The sequence below is a fragment of the Staurois parvus genome, unplaced genomic scaffold (assembly GCF_062004578.1).
Source record: "Staurois parvus isolate SC_StPar_1 unplaced genomic scaffold, SC_StPar_1.0 ptg003023l, whole genome shotgun sequence".
In the NCBI taxonomy this organism is placed as follows: Eukaryota; Metazoa; Chordata; class Amphibia; order Anura; family Ranidae; genus Staurois; species Staurois parvus.
The window spans coordinates 1-21,562 of record NW_028320819.1 but is presented as its reverse complement, the minus strand read 5'-3'; the positions used below and the strand labels follow the sequence as shown (position 1 = coordinate 21,562).

At 52.1% G+C, this 21,562-nt stretch overlaps 1 long non-coding RNA gene across 1 annotated transcript; it reads left to right on the top strand.

The window, feature by feature from the left end:
* The first annotated feature begins 1,302 nt into the window (after positions 1–1,302).
* Positions 1,303–21,457, top strand: LOC149428701 (uncharacterized). The gene is made up of 3 exons (XR_016310692.1): positions 1,303–1,431; positions 11,521–11,577; positions 21,291–21,457. It is a non-coding gene; the product is annotated as an uncharacterized LOC149428701 (long non-coding RNA).
* Positions 21,458–21,562: the final 105 nt, after the last annotated feature.

The following is a 21,562-nucleotide window of genomic DNA, read 5'->3' as shown; positions in this document are numbered from 1 at the left end:
CATTGTCTAGCCTGTAGAGCTCTGTGCGTCCCTCCATGGATATGCCTCCCTAGACCATCACTGACCCACCACCAGAACAGTCATGCTGAATGATGTTACAGGCAGCAGAACGCTCTCCATGGCTTCTCCAGACCCTTTCACATCTATCAGATGTGCTCAGGGTGAACCTGCTCTCATCTGTGAAAAGTACAGGGCGCCAGTGGTGGACCTGCCAATTCTGGGGTTCAATGGCAAATGCCAATCCAGCTCTATGGTGCCGGGCAGTGAGCACAGGGCCCACTAGAGGATGTCGGGCCCTCAGGCAACCCTCATGAAGTCTGTTTCTGATTGTTTGGTCAGAGACATTCACACCAGTGGCCTGCTGGAGGTCATTTTGTAGGGCTCTGGAAGTGCTCATCCTGTTCCTCCTTGCACAAAGGAGCAGATACCGGTCCTGCTGATGGGTTGAGGACCTTCTACAGCCCTGTCCAGCCCTTCTAGAGGAACTGCCTGTCTCCTGGAATCTCCTCCATGCTCTTGAGACTGTGCTGGGAGACACAGCAAAACTTCTGGCAATGGTACGTATTGATGTGCCATCCTGGAGGAGTTGGACTGCCTGTGCAACCTCTGTAGGGTCCAGGTATGGCCTCATGCTACCAGTAGTGACACTGACCCTAGCCAAATGCAAAACTAGTGAAAAACAATCAAGAAAAGATGAGTTGGTAAAAAAGGTCAGTGGCCTCCACCTGTAAAACCATTCCTGTTTTGGGGGTTGTCTCATTATTGCCCATCTAGTGCACCTGTTGTTAATTTCATTACCACCAAAGCAGCTGAAACTGATGAACACCCCCCTCTGCTACTTACCTGACCAGATCAATGTCTTGATGCTAGACTCTGATTACAAAGCGTCCCTTTAATTTTTTTGAGCCGTGTATATTGATCAAGGTGCAACTACACAAGGCGGGCACCCGTTTTTCCTGATAAAGGTGACATCACTCCACATGTAGATGACATCACCCTGGATGAATGTGACATCACTGCAGCTGAAGATGAATGTGACGTCCCTGCATATGTCGGTGACATCGTTGCAGATGGAGGTGACCTCAGTCTAGATAAAGGTGACGTCGCTCAGAAAATGTACAGCAATGATGTCACCACGCACTGATACAGCTTGTGACCATGGTGACGGCTGGATGTGGTTTCCATGGAGATGTGTAGCCGGGAACATCGTGTACTCACACCCCTAAGGTGACTCAGCTGCCCCTCCCCTCCCTGAGCTCACAGCCCCATTCTGAGCTACAATAACATGGCCGCCCGGCTCCGCCCACCTCCTGGCAGAGAAAACACTGGCTGGGGCTCCCGGCATCCCCTGTGGCTCCGCCCTTGGCCTCGGTGCATGCTGGGAGGGAGAGTGCTGGTGAGGGGTCGGCTGGAGGAGGCCGGAGAGAGCAGGTGAGAGAGAGTGGGGGAGGGGCTGTGTGTATTCCGCCTCATATACTCTGCATTGTATATATGTACTATACAGAGAGAGGAGACGGGGCCGTGTGTGCTGCACGCCTCTCTGTATACTGCCCGATATATATACACAGATGTCTGACCCGTGTCCTCCCCTCCCCCTCTATATACTGCCTGATAGATACCCCCCTCCCCTCTATATACTGCCTGATAGATACCCCCCTCCCCCTCTATATACTGCCTGATAGATACCACCCCCTCCCCTCTATATACTGCCTGATAGATACCCCCCTCCCCCTCTATATACTGCCTGATAGATACCACCCCCTCCCCTCTATATACTGCCTGATAGATACCCCCCTCTATATACTGCCTGATAGATACCACCCCCCTCCCCTCTATATACTGCCTGATAGATACCCCCCTCCCCTCTATATACTGCCTGATAGATACCCCCCTCCCCCTCTATATACTGCCTGATATATACCCCCCTCCCCCTCTATATACTGCATGATATATACCCCCCTCCCCCTCTATATACTGCATGATATATACCCCCCTCCCCCTCTATATACTGCATGATAGATACCCCCCTCCCCCTCTATATACTGCATGATAGATACCACCCCCTCCCCTCTATATACTGCCTAATTTATACCACCCCCTCCCCTCTATATACTGCCTGATAGATACCACCCCCTCCCCTCTATATACTGCCTGATATATACCACCCCCCTCCCCCTCTATATACTGCATGATATATACCCCCCTCCCCCTCTATATACTGCATGATATATACCCCCCTCCCCTCTATATACTGCCTGATAGATACCACCCCCTCCCCCTCTATATACTGCCTGATAGATTCCACCCCCTCCCCCTCTATATACTGCCTGATAGATACCACCCCCTCCCCTCTATATACTGCCTGATAGATACCACCCCCTCCCCCTCTATATACTGCCTGATAGATACCACCCCCTCCCCTCTATATACTGCCTGATAGATACCACCCCCTCCCCTCTATATACTGCCTGATAGATACCACCCCCTCCCCTCTATATACTGCCTAATTTATACCACCCCCTCCCCTCTATATACTGCCTAATTTATACCACCCCCTCCCCTCTATATACTGCCTGATAGATACCACCCCCTCCCCTCTATATACTGCCTGATAGATACCATTCCCTCCCCTCTATATACTGCCTGATATATACCCCCCTCCCCTCTATATACTGCCTGATATATACCCCCCTCCCCTCTATATACTGCCTGATATATACCCCCCTCCCCTCTATAAACTGTATGATAGATACCACCCTCCCCTCTATATACTGCCTGATAGATACCACCCCCTCCCCTCTATATACTGCCTGATAGATACCACCCCCTCCCCTCTATATACTGCCTGATAGATACCACCCCCTCCCCCCTATATACTGCCTGATATATACCCCCCTCCCCTCTATATACTGCCTGATATATACCCCCCTCCCCTCTATATACTGCCTGATATATACCCCCTCCCCTCTATATACTGTATGATAGATACCACCCCCTCCCCTCTATATACTGTATGATAGATACCACCCCCTCCCCTCTATATACTGTATGATAGATACCACCCCCTCCCCTCTATATACTGCCTGATAGATACCACCCCCTCCCCTCTATATACTGCCTGATAGATACCACCCCCTCCCCTCTATATACTGCCTGATAGATACCACCCCCTCCCCTCTATATACTGCCTGATATATACCATATACTACCCCTCTATATACTGCCAGATATATACCCCCCTCCCCCTCTATATACTGCCAGATATATACCATATAGTACCCCTCCCCCTGTATTCTTCCTGATATACACTATATACTATCCTCTTCCTCTCTGTGCCCTGTATACTGCCTCATCTGTACCGTGTACTGCATGATATACACTTCCCCCTGCCTCCTCTATACAGTGTACATTGCCCCGCCTCTGCCCCGCCTCCATCTGCCCCTCTACTGCCTGACATACAGAGCATTCAGAAAGTATTCAGACCCCTTCACGTTTTTCAATGTTATGTTTCAGCCGGATACTGGAGTTGTTTGAATACATTTTTTACTCATTAATCTGCACTCAGCACCCCATGATGACAAAGTGAATGAAATATAAAAACCTGAAATCTCACATTGACATAAATATTCAGACCCTTTGCAACAACACAGGACAATTAGCTCCGGTGCCTTCCATTTCTCTTGATCGTTGCTGAGATGTTCCTCCACCCTGATTGGAGGCCACCTGGGGGAAATCACAGTGATTGGACAGGATTTGGAAAGGCACACCCCTCTATAAATGGCCTCACAGCTGACAATGCATACTGTATCAGAGCCAAACCCATAAGGTCAAAGGAACTGCCTGCAGAGCTCAGAGACAGGATTATTGCAAGGCACTGATCTGGGGAAGTCTACAAACCCATTTTCTGCTGCACTGAAGGGTTCCCAAGAGCACAGTGACCTCCATACTATTCAAAAATGGAAGACGTTTGGCTGCCCAGCCAAACTGAGCAATAGGGGGAGAAGGGCCTACGTAAGAGAGGGCACCAAGAACCTGATGGACACTCTGACTGAGCTGCAGAGATCCTGTGTGGAGATAGGACAAAGTTCCAGAAGGACAACCATCACTGCAGCCCCCCACCGACCTGGGCTTTATGGCAGAGTGACTATGTGGAAACCAAACACATGAAAACTGCTTGGGGTTTGCAAAAAAAGCACCTGAAGAACTCTGACTGTGAGAAACAAGATTCTCTGGTCTGATGAAACCGAGATAGAAATGTTTGGCCTCAATTCTAAACACCGTGTGGAGGAAACCAGGCACCGCTTATCACTGCCCAATACCATCCCAACAGTGAAGCATGGTGGTGGCAGCATCATGCTGTGGGGGTGGTTTTCAGCAGCAGGCACTGGGAGACTGATCAGGTCTGAGGGAAAGTGGGAAAATTGAATACTTTTCTGTACTTTTCCTGTCCTGGTGTCTATCCATGGCAGCATACATATGGTTGGTTGCTCCGTCCAGTCAACTCACAGGACCACATTTGAGCTCCTGAACTCCTAAATCCTGAATCTCCGATACTCTGCGCCTTGAGGTAATAGACACTAGGAAGGCTGCTTTAAGTGTGATATCTTCAAGTGAGCAACTTTCAGTTGTAGTGAATGGAGAAGCCATGAGAAGATCTAAAGTTAAAGGTACATACCACTTTGGGTAAAGGGTTTTCCTCGGAGGCCTTAATCTTTAATACTGCCTTCAGTGCCCATTTGGTATCCATTAGGGCCGACAAAGCCAAAACTTGTACCTTTTTAGATCCCTCAATAAATGAGTAGACTAGGTCCTCCCCACTCCATTCTTCTCACTAATCTCACATACTGCTCAGAAACAAAGAAAGAAATATGGAGGGTATATTCTGCCATGGAATGGCACCAGGAATGGAAAGTTACGGATAGGCAAGTATTCAATTTTTGCAGTTCCTGGTGCCTCCGTAGCAGCATATATATGGTAAATAACTCCCTTTCAGGGGGGGATTGCTGCCAAAAATATGCGTAATCGAGGTTACAAGACTGAAAACTGCAAGGTGTTTATCCTGAAGGCTTGGGAAGGCGGTGAAGCCTCATCCAGACTGTAGGGCATCATGAAGGTGATAAAATGAGGACCAACTTGCTGCCCAAGAAGAAGCGATCCCTCAAGCTGAGTGAACATTAACTGCCTGAGGTACTGGAAGGCCACTAGCCAATTATGTTTTGGGTATTATCTGTACTATCCAACTGGCTATTGTCCTCTTAGATGCCACCAGACCCAACCTTGCTCCATTAGGGATAAGTGTTTGATCCTTTCAGAGAGGCAGAAATGTAATGCTTCAAGGTTCTTGCTACATCCAGTTCATGCGGTTGCGATCAACTCTTCTTTCCGAAAAGGCTGGGAAAACCCATTCTTGATAGAGGTGATCTATGGATGGGATTTTTGGTATCAACTGGTGGATCGGTTTAGGTTCTACCCTATCCGGGAAGAACCTGATGTAAGGCTCCTGAACTCTTGAAGCCTGAATCTCTGATACTCTGCGCCTTGAGGTAATTGCTACTAGGAAGGCTGCTTTAAGTGTGATATCTTCAAGTGAGAAACTTTCAGTTGGGGTGAATGGAGAAGCCATGAGAAGATCTAAAGTTAAAGGTACATCCCACTTTGGGTAAAGGGTTTTACTCGGGGGGCCTTAATCCTTAGTACTGCCTTTAAGAAATGCTCTGTCGGGATTCAGTGCCCATTTGGTATCCATTAGGGCCAACAAAGCTAAAACTTGTACCTTTTTTAGATCCCAGTTCTGACTCCTGTTCCAGACCTGATTGGAGCAACAGAAGAATCTCAACCCCTGGTTTTGAGGGGTCGAGCTGATTTATTTTTTTTCCCATGAAGTATAGAAATTGTCTGCTAGATTTTGTAGCATGTATTAGTAGTTGCCTTCCTGGCGTGCAACAGGGTTTGAGTTACCTCGTGGGAGCAACCCAATTTTTCCAACGTTCTCCGCTTAACTTCCACACCCTTAAATTCAGGGACTCCAGGCGTGGTTGGACGTAGTCCTCCTGGGTTAGTAAACTTTGTAGTCTTGGGAGAGCCAGGGGTTTGCAGAGAGATGGGAGGACCAAGAGTGAGAGCCATGGTCTTTGCGGTCTTTAACCAATAGGGTATTATTGCCAATATGGCACCTTCTCCCCCACCAGGCATTGTAGGAATCTTACAATCAACAGGACTGGGAGAAAGGCATACCCCTTCTTCATCTACTCTACCACCAACCCCCAGGTTTTCGGGAAGTATACCTGTGAAGAACAGGGTTGTCTTGGCATTCAGTGAGGAAGCAAAAAGATCTATCTGATGGTGACCCCATCTCTGACATCCACTGGAATACTTCCTGGTTTAAAGACCATTCTTTGTCAGCGAAATCTCTGGACAGAAGGTCCACTAGCTGATTCTGGACAAGACCAGATCGGAAACACCACCTTCAATAAAGATCTGCTGTGAGTCTTGCCCTGGTTTTGAACAGCCCTGTTGTCCATCTGTAATAAGTGTGTCTTCTGTCTAAGATGAGTGGCCAAGTGGGAAACAGCCATCCAGGCAACTCTGAGTTCTAGGATGTTGGAAACTACATTCAGTGAGTTAAACGGCTACTTCCCCTGAACAATTTTGCCACCTCAGTGAGCGCCCCAACCCAACCAACTTGTGTTCGATATAAGAATGGTCCAGCACCAGAGACTGAAATTCATGTTTGCAGTTATGAATATCTCCTGTGCCAAAGACTCCTTTCTTCATTGGGATAGAAACCCATGTTGGAACGTCCGCAGATGCCAGCCCATTTTATCATTTGGGATGCATGCTTAGCTCCCCGAAGACTGAGGCATTCTGACATGAACATGCTCTCGCCATTTTGAAACGTTCCAGAAGGATGTAGTGGGGAAGAATCCATCTTTCTCCTGTAGAGATAATGTGGATTGATTGTGGGCATAGCAACCAACCATATGTATGCTGCTATGGAGACACGATGGGGGGGCTGAATGGAGCAAAGTACAGAAATATCCTCAATGAAAACCTGCTGCACAGTGCTTAGGACCTCAGACTGGGCCGAAGGTTCACCTTCCAACATGACAACCATCCTAAGCACACAGCAAAGGCAACACAGGAGTGGCAGAGGGACAACTCTGAATGTCTGTCCGAAAATGTCAGTCCACCGACGGTCCCCATCCAACCTGACTGGGCAAAGAATGGCAGAAAATCCCTCAATCCAGGGGTGCAAAGCTTGTGGTGCCCTCCCCAAAAAGACTCCAGGCTGGAATTGCTGCCAAACGGGCTTCTACAAAGTACTGAGTAAAGGGACCGAAAACGTAACTACATGCGAGGTTTCAGGCTTTCTTTTTAATTAATTCTTCGACATTTCTAAAATTCTGTTTTCACTTTGTCATTATGGGATACCGAGTGTAGAATCCTGAGGAAATATGGAACTGTACTGTAGTATCAGGCTGCACATAACACTGAGAAAAGTCAAGGGGGTCTGAATACTTTATGAATGCACTCCACTGAAGCCAATGATATTCCATCATTTCCCCCCCCCCCCCCCCACCTGTACACTGGAGCCGATGGGTTCTCCAACCACCTGTACACTGGAGCCGATGGGTTCTCCAACCACCTGTACACTGGAGCCGATGGGTTCTCCAACCACCTGTACACTGGAGCCGATGGGTTCTCCAACCACCTGTACACTGGAGCCGATGGGTTCTCCAACCACCTGTACACTGGAGCCGATGGTCCTCTGTCTATTACCCCCCCCCCCCCCAGTACTCTGGAGCTGGTGGTCCTCTGTTCCTCCAACCCCTTCCCTTATACTGGAACCAATGGTCCTCCATTCTCCCCCCCTTCTGTACTCTGAAGTCAGTGGTCCTCCGTTCCTCAACACCCAATCCCCTCCCGTATACTGGAGCCAATAGTCCTCCATACTCCGGACCCGGTGGTCCTCCGTTCCTCAACCTCCAACCCAACCCCTTCCCGTATACTGGAGCCAATGGTCCTCCATTCCCCCCCTCCCGTACACTGAAGCCGGCGGTCCTCCGTTCCTCAACCCCCCTCCCGTACAGTGGAGCCGATGGTCCTCCATTACGCCCCCCCTCCGCTCGCACTTTTACATTTTTACTTTGGGTTGTAGTGTGTTTTGACCTCAGTGTTCAGTCATATACAGAACACTAGTCCTGCTCTCTGTACACAGGATGCTGATATTCCATAGATTGTGCTGTCAGTCCTTCTTCTGTCTGTAGGGTCTGTACCCGGGTGTATTGGGGTCCCGAGGGTGTGACGTTGGTGGAGTTCTGTTTTATACCTTTCTATGTATGGCTGTAGATGGTCTTTTATGGTATATGACTGTGAGGAGTTCCTGACAACCTCCTGTGCTTGGTAGCGGTAGTCGTGCTTTGTGCGTGGCACATCGTGTGTTGTCACAGAGGGGTTGGGGAAGACAGTTCTCTGATATTTCAGGTTAGAGGACAACTGTCCTTTCTCTGTTTTCAGGACACCTTTGTAGGGTGAGATGAGCCCACACACACCTTGTCTGAGGTTCAGACAGCCTTGGGCTTTGTTTGTACTTTTTCTTTCCTATAAGTTTTTTATGGGTGTTGCATTACAGTATAAAGTCTATAACAAGATATCTGCTCCTTCAATCTGGGAACGTCCCATTATGAGGGGTTCCCACCATCCCTGTGCTGAGTTCCCGGGTCTGTACACCTGCTGTGCCCATTGAGGGGTTCCCGCCATCCCTGTGCCGAGTTCCCAGGTCTATACACCCACTGTGCCCATTATGAGGGGTTCCCGCCATCCCTGTGCTGAGTTCCCGGGTCTATACAACCGCTGTTCCCATTATGAGGGGTTCCCGCCATCCCTGTGCTGAGTTCCCGGGTCTATACACCCGCTGTGCCCATTATGAGGGGTTCCCACCATCCCTATTGTATTTATTAATATGGAGAATGTAACAGGAAAGGCATGAACCCACAAAGATGGTCAGAGATGCCCATAACACCCAGGTGGATGGGAAAGGAGTCGGGTTTTATGGTGGGGAGATTAACCTGTTAAGTGTGGTAACTCTGTATCAGTCATGTAGAAGATCAGACAAGTCGTCCTGGGAGTGTATAGACGTCGCACGATCCGTACACGAGCATTGTCCGTCCTGGGCGTGTATAGACGTCGCACGATCCGTACACGAGCATTGTCCGTCCTGGGCGTGTATAGACGTCGCACGATCCGTACACGAGCATTGTCCGTCCTGGGCGTGTATAGACGTCGCACGATCCGTACACGAGCATTGTCCGTCCTGGGCGTGTATAGACGTCGCACGATCCGTACACGAGCATTGTCCGATCTCTGAGCCCTCCATGTCTCTCCTGTAATTGAACCCAGGCAGGTTTTGTACCTTGTTATAGAGGGGCCATTAATGTCCCTTTATAGTCTAGATGCCTTCCAATCTTGCAGCGTCTAAACATGCCCCATATGTGATCCATGCAATCCGCCCTGTGCTGGCCTCCTGCATGCTGGGACATGTAGTCCCTCTCCAGCTGGGTTTGTGGTGGTTGTGCAGACAGATCCCTCCCTGTCCCGGAGTCTCTCGCCCTCCCCGGGCCTCAGTACAGAATGTACAGATCACATAGAGAAGATATACTGTACACACAGAGCGCATTCCCGGGAGATTAACCCTCGCCGTGCCGCACCCTCCTGGATGGAGAGATTGAGGACCAATAAAAATGCTGCACTGCGCCATGCAGAGTCCAGCAGGCACCTCCGGGGTTATGGGGGGGGGGGGCACCTCCAGGGTTATGGGGGGGGCACAGCTTATATTCAGACAGGCACATCCTTCAGGATACAATTCTATGTTTCCTGCTTACAGCTCTAGGAACTAAAACTGAGACCAGACGTCCGGGTGTGTCCCGGGGGAGGGGGGTGACATTTGTTTTTACTTGGCAATCTGGAAAAATTACACTGGCTGCAAATTTTGTCTTGCTCATGTGCCCCGCCTGGCACTTGCATAGTCCCCCCCCCCCCCCCCCCCCCCCCCCCCCCCGCCTTTCACTTTTGCCCCCCACATTTGTCTCTTCCACCCCGCAGTCTGTGGCTTGCACTCCCCTCTCTCTGACGCTTGTGCTTCCCCCATCTCTGCCTCTACCTTGCATGCAACTTCCCCAATCTGTTTGCATGACTGCCTCCCTTTGTCACATGATCACTTTGGTCATTTTGTACCCCTCCCAAGTTGCTGGTGCCCTCCCTAGCACCCCCATTTCCCTGTCTGTCTCCTGCGTGCGCCCCCCAACTATTTTATCCTTGCTTGTAAGTGTATGAGCTCTCTGGTTGTGTGCCCGCACTTATTGGGCGCTCTCCCTCTGTCGCTCAGCACCCCATTTCCCTATCCTGTCACCACTGCACAACTACCCCCCCCCCCCCCTTGGTCTTTCCCTTGCTTGGGTGCTCTCTCTGGTTGCATGCTCACCCTCGGATGCCCTCCCTCTATCACCTAGCACCCCCGTTTCCCTATCTCTCACCTGCATGCCCCCCCATCTGTTTTTCCCTTGCTTGTAAGCGCATGAGCTCTCTAGTTGCGAGCTCACCCTTGGGTGCCCTCCCTCTTTTGTTCAGCACCCCCGTTTCCCCATCTGTCACCTGTGCACGAACACCCCCCATTCCCCCCCAATCTCGGTCTTTCCCTTGCTTGGGCGCTCTCTCTGGTTGCCTGTTCACCCTTGGGCGCCCTCCCTCTGTTGTTCAGCACCCCCGTTTCCTTATCTGTCACCTGTGTGCGCCCCCTCCATCACCTAGCACCCCCGTTTCCTTATCTGTCACCTGCGTGTGCCCCCTCCATCACCTAGCACCCCCGTTTCCCTATCTGTCACCTGTGTGCGCCCCCCCCCATCTTTCCCTTGCTTATGAGCTCTCTGGTTGCGTGCTCGCCCTTGCTTGGGCGCTCTCTCTCTCTTGGTTACGCTCTCCCTGGTGTGTCTAATTTTAGGTGACAGTATACTTTTCCATGAAGCACGTGTTTACAATGTGACTTGTCATCCTCCATGTACACAAGTTCTAAGGTGTCAGTAAACACATCTGACAACAGTAAAAGCTGGGATGTCTGGTGTGTTTTGTTTGCCCCTAGAAGTGGTGACGTTGCAGGCAGGGCGGTGCGCGGTGTAGGGTGCGTTGTGCGCGGTGTAGGGTGCGTTGTGCGCGGTGTAGGGTGCGTTGTGCGCGGTGCGTCTCTCCCAGGGCTGCGTGTCCTCACAGAGTTAATGTCTTGTGGCCTCCCCCCCTCCCGCAGAGTTCATACCGGGTCGGTATGTTCCAGATACCACAAATGGCAGAGTCTACATTCAGCTACTGTACGGAGGAGGGGAGGGGGGACATGATGTGCTGCACACCCCCAGCCACATCTGTCTGTAAATCATTCACACAGTTTCCAGGTATGGGGTGTAGGGATCGCAGCCTCTGTTTTGGCCTCCTGTGTATTTTGGCTCTGCATCTGACTCTCCGTCTTTCACGCAGATCTGGAGGATCCTGAGAATCGGCCGGCGTTGTCGTATGGGTTTTCACAGCACAGGGGTGAGCGATGCGAAGATTTTACTTTTTATATCTCTTAGATTGTAAGCTCCCAGGATCAGGGCCCTCCTCACCCTCTTGTATTGAACTGTATTGTCTCCCGTTATTTATTATTTATTTCAGGTACTTGTATAGCTCTGTCAATTTACGAAGCACTTTACATATATATTGTACATTCACATCAGTCCCCAACCCTCAAGGGGCGTACGATCTAAGGTCCCCAACCCTCAAGGGGCGTACGATCTCAGGTCCCCAACCCTCAAGGGGCGTACGATCTCAGGTCCCTAACTCACATTCATACATACACATACTAGGGACAATGTAGACAGGAGCCAATTAACCTACCAGCATGTCTTTTGGAGTGTGGGAGAAAACTGGAGTACCCAGAGGAAACCCACGCAGGCACAGGGAGAACATGCAAACTCCAGGCAGGTGGTGCCTGTGACGGGAGTGACTTTTGGGGGTGGGGGGACCGCTTGGTCAGCTCATGTCCCCCTCATTATGTTTAAGGCACCCTGTGCCTGTTAAGGGTTACAGGGTGTGTATGTGAATGTCTGAGTTCTGTGTATAGTGTGTTGTCCATTGTCTGTTTACCATGTGCTACCCCCCATTGTGCTTTGTCTCCCTGTCCAGCCAACTATTATGGGATGTACTGTTTGTATTGGTGTGGGGGTTGGTCAATGTCCTTGGCCACATGGTTGCATCCCATTGTTCTGTGTCTGGTTGGATGGGGAGGGGTGATGAGGTGTTTCCTGCCTATACTGTAGCCCTTCCCACTGAGGGTGGGCTGATGATGTATGTCCTGTCCCTGATTGTCTTTCCCCGCCCTCTGTATAAAACATGTTTTGTGTACAATAAAGTTAGTTGACTTCCTGTTTTAGTAAGAGCTGGTTGTCTGTCTATTTTACTGAGGGATTCCAAGGGTGTGGTCCGTGGATGGTGTTCGGACAGGGGAAGTTGTGCTATAACGGGAAAACTCAGTGCGGTCTGGGTTCCGGTTCCGTTACATTGGTGGCAAGCAGTGGGATTGTGCTTCCAACCTGTAAACACATCCAAACCATCACCGGGATCCAAGAGCAGGAGAGGAGAGACAGATACCACCCGCAGATATGGAAACAGAGGTCTTGTGGCGGATGCAGCAAGTGCTGGCTTATTTAGATGACCCGGTTTCTACATGGGAAGAGCGTGGATGGAGAAATACGTCTGTCCAACAGCTGGATGAGGGTGTGGAAGATGGAGCAGTCGGCGCATCCCTCCCCCACGGTTAGCCGGAGCAGATGTGAGATCCCCAGCAGAAGTGCTGGCAACAGGGCAGAGCGCCGCTGGCCTCTGCCTAGCAACTACAGCCACCACCTGGATACCCCAGGGATGCTGGGCAGTCGGCCCAGATCCCCTACAGAAGGATGGAGTCGGCCCAGCCACCCTGTCTTCTCTCCAGCGGCTGAGAGGATTTCCGGGAGAAGGACCAGTCCGTACTTCTCCCCAGCGGCGGGTATGTTCTACGGGAGAGGCAGAGGTTGGCTGGGTGAGTAACGCTTGGTGTGGGACAATTTGTTTGGGGTACTGTGTGGGTGCCGGCATTGGGGGACTGGAGGTGCAGAGTAACTTCAGAGTACATCCGTCTGGGATCTACTCCTGTGTTACTCTCCTACCGAAAGGGGAGATATGTGACGGGAGTGACTTTTGGGGGTGGGGGGACCGCTTGGTCAGCTCATGTCCCCCTCATTATGTTTAAGGCACCCTGTGCCTGTTAAGGGTTACAGGGTGTGTATGTGAATGTCTGAGTTCTGTGTATAGTGTGTTGTCCATTGTCTGTTTACCATGTGCTACCCCCCATTGTGCTTTGTCTCCCTGTCCAGCCAACTATTATGGGATGTACTGTTTGTATTGGTGTGGGGGTTGGTCAATGTCCTTGGCCACATGGTTGCATCCCATTGTTCTGTGTCTGGTTGGATGGGGAGGGGTGATGAGGTGTTTCCTGCCTATACTGTAGCCCTTCCCACTGAGGGTGGGCTGATGATGTATGTCCTGTCCCTGATTGTCTTTCCCCGCCCTCTGTATAAAACATGTTTTGTGTACAATAAAGTTAGTTGACTTCCTGTTTTAGTAAGAGCTGGTTGTCTGTCTATTTTACTGAGGGATTCCAAGGGTGTGGTCCGTGGATGGTGTTCGGACAGGGGAAGTTGTGCTATAACGGGAAAACTCAGTGCGGTCTGGGTTCCGGTTCCGTTACATTGGTGGCAAGCAGTGGGATTGTGCTTCCAACCTGTAAACACATCCAAACCATCACCGGGATCCAAGAGCAGGAGAGGAGAGACAGATACCACCCGCAGATATGGAAACAGAGGTCTTGTGGCGGATGCAGCAAGTGCTGGCTTATTTAGATGACCCGGTTTCTACATGGGAAGAGCGTGGATGGAGAAATACGTCTGTCCAACAGCTGGATGAGGGTGTGGAAGATGGAGCAGTCGGCGCATCCCTCCCCCACGGTTAGCCGGAGCAGATGTGAGATCCCCAGCAGAAGTGCTGGCAACAGGGCAGAGCGCCGCTGGCCTCTGCCTAGCAACTACAGCCACCACCTGGATACCCCAGGGATGCTGGGCAGTCGGCCCAGATCCCCTACAGAAGGATGGAGTCGGCCCAGCCACCCTGTCTTCTCTCCAGCGGCTGAGAGGATTTCCGGGAGAAGGACCAGTCCGTACTTCTCCCCAGCGGCGGGTATGTTCTACGGGAGAGGCAGAGGTTGGCTGGGTGAGTAACGCTTGGTGTGGGACAATTTGTTTGGGGTACTGTGTGGGTGCCGGCATTGGGGGACTGGAGGTGCAGAGTAACTTCAGAGTACATCCGTCTGGGATCTACTCCTGTGTTACTCTCCTACCGAAAGGGGAGATATGTGACGGGAGTGACTTTTGGGGGTGGGGGGACCGCTTGGTCAGCTCATGTCCCCCTCATTATGTTTAAGGCACCCTGTGCCTGTTAAGGGTTACAGGGTGTGTATGTGAATGTCTGAGTTCTGTGTATAGTGTGTTGTCCATTGTCTGTTTACCATGTGCTACCCCCCATTGTGCTTTGTCTCCCTGTCCAGCCAACTATTATGGGATGTACTGTTTGTATTGGTGTGGGGGTTGGTCAATGTCCTTGGCCACATGGTTGCATCCCATTGTTCTGTGTCTGGTTGGATGGGGAGGGGTGATGAGGTGTTTCCTGCCTATACTGTAGCCCTTCCCACTGAGGGTGGGCTGATGATGTATGTCCTGTCCCTGATTGTCTTTCCCCGCCCTCTGTATAAAACATGTTTTGTGTACAATAAAGTTAGTTGACTTCCTGTTTTAGTAAGAGCTGGTTGTCTGTCTATTTTACTGAGGGATTCCAAGGGTGTGGTCCGTGGATGGTGTTCGGACAGGGGAAGTTGTGCTATAACGGGAAAACTCAGTGCGGTCTGGGTTCCGGTTCCGTTACAGTGCCGTGGTTGGGATTCGAACCGACGACCCGAGTACTGCCAGGCGGAAGTGCTAACCATTCTATTGGAAAGTGCTGAGAAAACTGTTGGCGCCATATAAATCCTGAATAATATCTTTCCACGGTTTCTCAACTCCTCACTTTACTGCAGCCAGCCTTGTGATCCCAAGCACCCGTGCCAGGCAGCACAGTCCAGGGTACGCCGGCTGGACACTGAGGTTCTGTTGAGTAATAGAGAGTACAACAGATGCTCATTTAGAAAAACCGCGTATCCAATACGAGACTCGGGATTCCATGACACCTTCACCGATGTTCCTTTTAAACCAATGTTGTCAGCTGTGGCGCCTGTATCCTTGGCTTGGCAGATCTGCTTTTTAGAATGTGACAGGTTCACTTTAAAGCAGACCTTTCACTCTCATAGGCTGGAGGAACCGGGCTATGGTCCTATCAGTAGGTACCAAAAGATGCCTTCACATGTCCATTCTACCTACCCTGAGGGCCCCCAACATTGGCCAAGCCAAAGGCAGATTTCCAACTTGGACCTAGTCATCCACAATGCAACGTGTGTGCCTGTCTGAGTACAAGCTGGAAATGTATACGGAACACATCTGTGCCTGCAGGAACCGCCTTGTAATGTCTTACAGGTGATAATGACAGACTTCTTCAAAATATAGATCTATAGGCAAACTACCCCCCCACCCCCCTCCAACTTTGTCCTATTGGGGAGATTTGCCCTCACTTCCTGTCCCATAGCCAAAAGTGCGAGGTCGCCAGAACTAGTGTCCCCTTTGGAAGATTTCCCCTCGTGCTGTTCTGGGGACAACCCAAAATTTGCTGCGTACTTTCACTTTCATTGTTATTGGTAAACAGAGAGGGGGAATCTCCCTAACGGGGACCATTTTATATATATATATATATATATATATATATATATATATATATATATATATATATATATATATATATATAATTTTTTTATTTTTTTTTTTATTTAAAAAGGCATTAGATGCTATTGTCTGGGAGCGCCATTTATAAGCCGGGCTGCAGAATACATGTGCATCTGTTGAATGGCTGTAAATGGACAGATCAAAGCCAGTGCAATCAGAGTGGCTCTGTGCCTTGTGATCTTTGTGCGCCAATCACAGACGACATGGATGTAAACAAACGGCCCATTTACAAGAGAGAAAGAGGTATGCTAAATGTTTGTAAACAAAGCGGATCAAAGGTAAAAATGGGGTCACCGATGATTGGGGGTTTGCTTGGGGAAGGGGGGGGGGGGGTAAAAGAGACACTGACCACCAATATTGTATAGTAAAAAAAAAATTAAGCAATCCCAAAAACATTGGTCCTTCTTTTTTGTTTGTTTTTTTTTGTTTTTTTTTTTATTATAGAGGGATAGATATATATATAGTAAATAACAACAAATGTTAAATACCACTAAAAAGAAACCTGTATCTGTCTCAAAACCTATAACCTGTATTTGTGTACTTTGTTGCAAGAGGGAGTCATTGTCCGTCAGATGATCACAAGCCTGAATAATGGCGGGTAACAGACTGGTACTGAAGTGGTTAAGTCTCTGGCATTGTGCAATATTCCTCCATAGCCGTGTTATATTTTTCCCGCGAGCTCGTTATCTGCGTCTCCCTGAGCCAGAACAAGCACCGGCCTCTCCTGCCAGGGCACAAACCTGTCGGATTGGTTTCCCGTCTGCCACGGCATCCGTGTCACCTTGAGCTGCCTGTCCCAGGAGAAGCAGATGGCAGCGGCTGGGTGTCCCGGTTCGGACGCGCTTTTCTAGGTCGTTTATTTTTATGTCGCTTAATTGCCACTACAGAGTTCATGTCACAGGCCTGCTGGATATCCGAGCGTTCACTGAAACTGGCAGAGAGGTAGACATGGCGGTGCCAGGGCCGGATTATGACTGCTCGGGGAACGTCGGGCCACATTTGTCTCGGCAGTCTTGTGATCCCATCGTAGATCCTTGTAAGATGCAAGTTTTGCTCATGGAGGAGCGTCGGGGGTTAAAATGGTTATCGGAATTCTTAAACATTTGTCTGAAACCCGAGGCTAGAAACGATGTGTACTGCAAGTAAAAACCAGGTTCATGTTCTGGGTGACTTGTAACATTTGGCTTCATTGTAGGACTTTCTGCATGTTCAGTATTACACAGAACATGTACCAACCACACGCCGGCTTTACATTGCTTTCCCCTAATGTTACATACTAAGACCCTCTTTCCTTCTGTCCTTCCTGCCTGCTTTCCTTTGCTCCTCCTCTTCTTCCTTTCTTTGTTCCTTCCTGCCTTCTCTTCCTTCTTTCCTTCCTGCCTTCTCCCCTCCCCTCCCTCCCTTCCTTCCTGCCTTCTCCCCTCCCCTCCCTCCCTTCCTTCCTGCCTTCTCCCCCTCCCCTCCCTTCCTTTCCTTCCTGCCTTCTCCCCTCCCCTCCCTTCCTTCCTTCCTGCCTTCTCCCCTCCCCTCCCTTCCTTTCCTTCCTGCCTTCTCCCCTCCCCTCCTTTCCTTTTCTTTCCTTTCCTTCCTGCCTTCTCCCCTCCCTCCTCCCTTCCTTCCTGCCTTCTCCCTCCCCCCTCCTCCTTCCTGCCTTCTCCCCTCCCTCCCTCCCTTCCTTCCTGCCTTCTCCCTCCCTCCCTCCTTCCTTCCTGCCTTCTCCCCTCCCTCCCTCCCTTCCTTCCTGCCTTCTCCCCTCCCTCCCTCCCTTCCTTCCTGCCTTCTCCCCTCCCTCCCTCCCTTCCTTCCTGCCTTCTCCCCTCCCTCCCTCCCTTCCTTCCTGCTTTCTCCCCTCCCTCCCTTCCTTCCTGCCTTCTCCCCTCCCTCCCTCCCTCCCTCCCTTCCTTCCTTCCTTCCTGCTTTCTCCCCTCCCTCCCTTCCTTCCTGCCTGCCTTCTCCCCTCCCTCCCTCCCTCCCTCCCTTCCTTCCTGCCTGCCTTCTCCCCTCCCTCCCTCCCTCCCTTCCTTCCTGCCTTCTCCCCTCCCTTCCTTCCTGCCTTCTCCCCTCCCTCCCTCCCTTCCTTCCTGCCTTCTCCCCTCCCTCCCTCCCTTCCTTCCTGCCTTCTCCCCTCCCTCCCTCCCTTCCTTCCTGCCTTCTCCCCTCCCTCCCTCCCTCCCTTCCTTCCTCCCTCCCTTCCTTCCTGCCTTCTCCCCTCCCTCCCTCCCTCCCTCCCTCCCTCCCTCCCTCCCTTCCTTCCTTCCTGCCTTCTCCCCTCCCTCCCTCCCTCCCTCCCTCCCTTCCTTCCTGCCTTCTCCCCTCCCTCCCTCCCTTCCTTCCTGCCTTCTCCCTCCCTCCCTCCCTCCCTTCCTTCCTGCCTTCTCCCCTCCCTCCCTCCCTCCCTTCCTTCCTGCCTTCTCCCCTCCCTCCCTCCCTCCCTTCCTTCCTGCCTTCTCCCTCCCTCCCTCCCTCCCTTCCTTCCTGCCTTCTCCCTCCCTCCCTCCCTCCCTTCCTTCCTGCCTTCTCCCCTCCCTCCCTCCCTTCCTTCCTGCCTTCTCCCCTCCCTCCCTCCCTCCCTTCCTGCCTTCTCCCCTCCCTCCCTCCTCCCTTCCTTCCTGCCTTCTCCCCTCCCTCCCTCCCTCCCTTCCTTCCTGCCTTCTCCCCTCCCTCCCTCCCTCCCTTCCTTCCTGCCTTCTCCCCTCCCTCCCTCCCTCCTTCCTTCCTGCCTTCTCCCCTCCCTCCTTCCTCCCTCCCTCCCTTCCTCCCTCCCTCCCTTCCTTCCTTCCTGCCTTCTCCCCTCCCTCCCTCCCTTCCTTCCTTCCTGCCTTCTCCCTCCCTCCCTCCCTTCCTTCCTTCCTGCCTTCTCCCCCTCCCTCCCTCCCTTCCTTCCTTCCTGCCTTCTCCCCTCCCTCCCTCCCTTCCTTCCTTCCTGCCTTCTCCCCTCCCTCCCTCCCTTCCTTCCTTCCTGCCTTCTCCCTCCCTCCTCCCTTCCTTCCTTCCTGCCTTCTCCCCTCCCTCCCTCCCTTCCTTCCTTCCTGCCTTCTCCCCTCCCTCCCTCCCTTCCTTCCTGCCTTCTCCCCTCCCTCCCTCCCTTCCTTCCTGCCTTTCTCCCCTCCCTCCCTCCCTCCCTTCCTTCCTGCCTTCTCCCCTCCCTTCCTTCCTCCCTCCCTTCCTTCCTCCCTCCCTTCCTTCCTGCCTTCTCCCCTCCCTCCCTCCCTCCTTCCTGCCTTCTCCCCTCCCTCCCTCCCTTCCTTCCTGCCTTCTCCCCTCCCTCCCTCCCTTCCTTCCTGCCTTCTCCCCTCCCTCCCTCCCTTCCTTCCTGCCTTCTCCCCTCCCTCCCTCCCTTCCTTCCTGCCTTCTCCCCTCCCTCCCTCCCTTCCTTCCTTCCTGCCTTCTCCCCTCCCTCCCTCCCTCCCTTCCTTCCTGCCTGCCTGCCTTCTCCCCTCCCTCCCTCCCTTCCTTCCTGCCTTCTCCCCTCCCTCCCTTCCTCCCTCCCTCCCTCCCTCCCTTCCTTCCTGCCTTCTCCCCTCCCTCCCTTCCTTCCTGCCTTCTCCCCTCCCTTCATTTCCTTTCCTTCCTGCCTTCTCCCCTCCCCTCCTTTCCTTTCCTTCCTGCCTTCTCCCTTCCCTTCCTTTCCTTCTTGCCTTCTCCCCTCCCTTCCTTTCCTTCCTGCCTTCTCCCTTCCCTTCCTTTCCTTCTGCCTTCTCCCCTCCCTTCCTTTCCTTCCTGCCTTCTCCCTTCCCTTCCTTTCCTTCCTGCCTTCTCCCTTCCCTTCCTTTCCTTCCTGCCTTCTCCCCTCCCTTCCTTTCCTTCCTGCCTTCTCCCCTCCCTTCCTTTCCTTCCTGCCTTCTCCCCTCCCTTCCTTTCCTTCCTGCCTTCTCCACAATTGAAAGAATTGATATTCAATACGTCAATCTAATTTGCTGCAGCTTGTAGGGTACGTTGTGAGCAGCTCACAGTGTGTAGGGAAATCGGAGGAAGCCATTTCAGTCCAGGGGAGGAGCCGGGACACCTGTGCGAGACTGGAGGGGAGGAGCCGGGACACCTGTGCGAGACTGGAGGGGAGGAGCCGGGGACACCTGTGCGAGACTGGAGGGGAGGAGCCGGGACACCTGTGCGAGACTGGAGGGGAGGAGCCGGGACACCTGTGCGAGACTGGAGGGGAGGAGCCGGGACACCTGTGCGAGACTGGAGGGGAGGAGCCGGGACACCTGTGCGAGACTGGAGGGGAGGAGCCGGGACACCTGTGCGAGACTGGAGGGGAGGAGCCGGGACACCTGTGCGAGACTGGAGGGGAGGAGCCGGGACACCTGTGCGAGACTGGAGGGGAGGAGCCGGGACACCTGTGCGAGACTGGAGGGGAGGAGCCGGGACACCTGTGCGAGACTGGAGGGGAGGAGCCGGGACACCTGTGCGAGACTGGAGGGAGGAGCCGGGACACCTGTGCGAGACTGAAGGGGAGGTCAGATTTAGGACTCCTCTTGTTCTGCCAGTACACAGGCAGAGTGCTGTACAGTGATTGGCAAAGCCAGACTGCAATTGTGGGGCTGGGGGTTGTGCGCTGGGGGTTGTGCGCTGGGGGTTGTGCGCTGGGCTGTGGTCCTACAACCTACCCTGGTGTGTGTTTATGCTGGGTCCGTTTTTGTGTATATGACAGATACTTTACCCTCCCCCAGCACTCCTCTCCATGCGGCTCCGCCTCAGCATTGCTGATATCTGTTTTACTTTTTTTTTTTTTTTTTTGTTTCTGTACTGTTTTTTGTCTTCAATGGCTTTGCCCGCCTGTGATTTCCAGAATTCACCCAGACCAGGGGTGGGCAACCTGCGGCTCTCCAGCTGTTGCAGGACTAAACGTTCCATCATGACTCTGCAAGTCATAGCTGTAACTGTCAGTTTTGCAATGTCTCATGGGAAATGTAGTTCCACAACAGCTGGAGAGCTGCAGGTTGCCTACCCCTGGCCTAGGCGAATGATGTGGTCCCTCCTGGGATGCGAGGCGTCCCATTCGGTAAGGAGATGGGGGGCGGGCCTAGTGGCACCTGCCTGGAACAATGGGCAGCTGTCAAAGGTAACCTGGCGTTGTCAGACCCGAGCAGAGAGGAGGATCCCAGCAGGTCCACGCTGGATCCACTGACTAGGTGAGTATGTTCCATAAGGCAGTGAGGGGGGAGGGCAAGGCTAACGTTTCTCTTTAAGAAAGCTTGTGTCCCCTTGGCATCCATTTTCCTGTAGTCGCCTTTCTCCTCTCTGCCCTCTACACACGTCTGTCGTCTCTCATCACTGTGCCAAAATTAATCTGCGTCCCTTCTCTCCCAGCAGATGGATAGAGCTCCTCGCGGCTTCCTTCCTGTGATCTGAAGTGGTGTAGAGGTAATGTGGGTGTCGGGGGGCAATGTGTCCACTGCTTTCATTTTCTGGACCCTCTTCTTCAAGTAGAACTCTAGGGATCCCCCATCCTTAAAGTGGAACATCTAAGCACTGGCAGCAACAAGGAGTCTTAATGTGAAACTAGGTTCCCCCCCTTCCTCTTAAAGTAGACTCCAGGACCCCTCCCCTAGTCCCTCTTAAAGTGGAACTCCAGGTTTTTA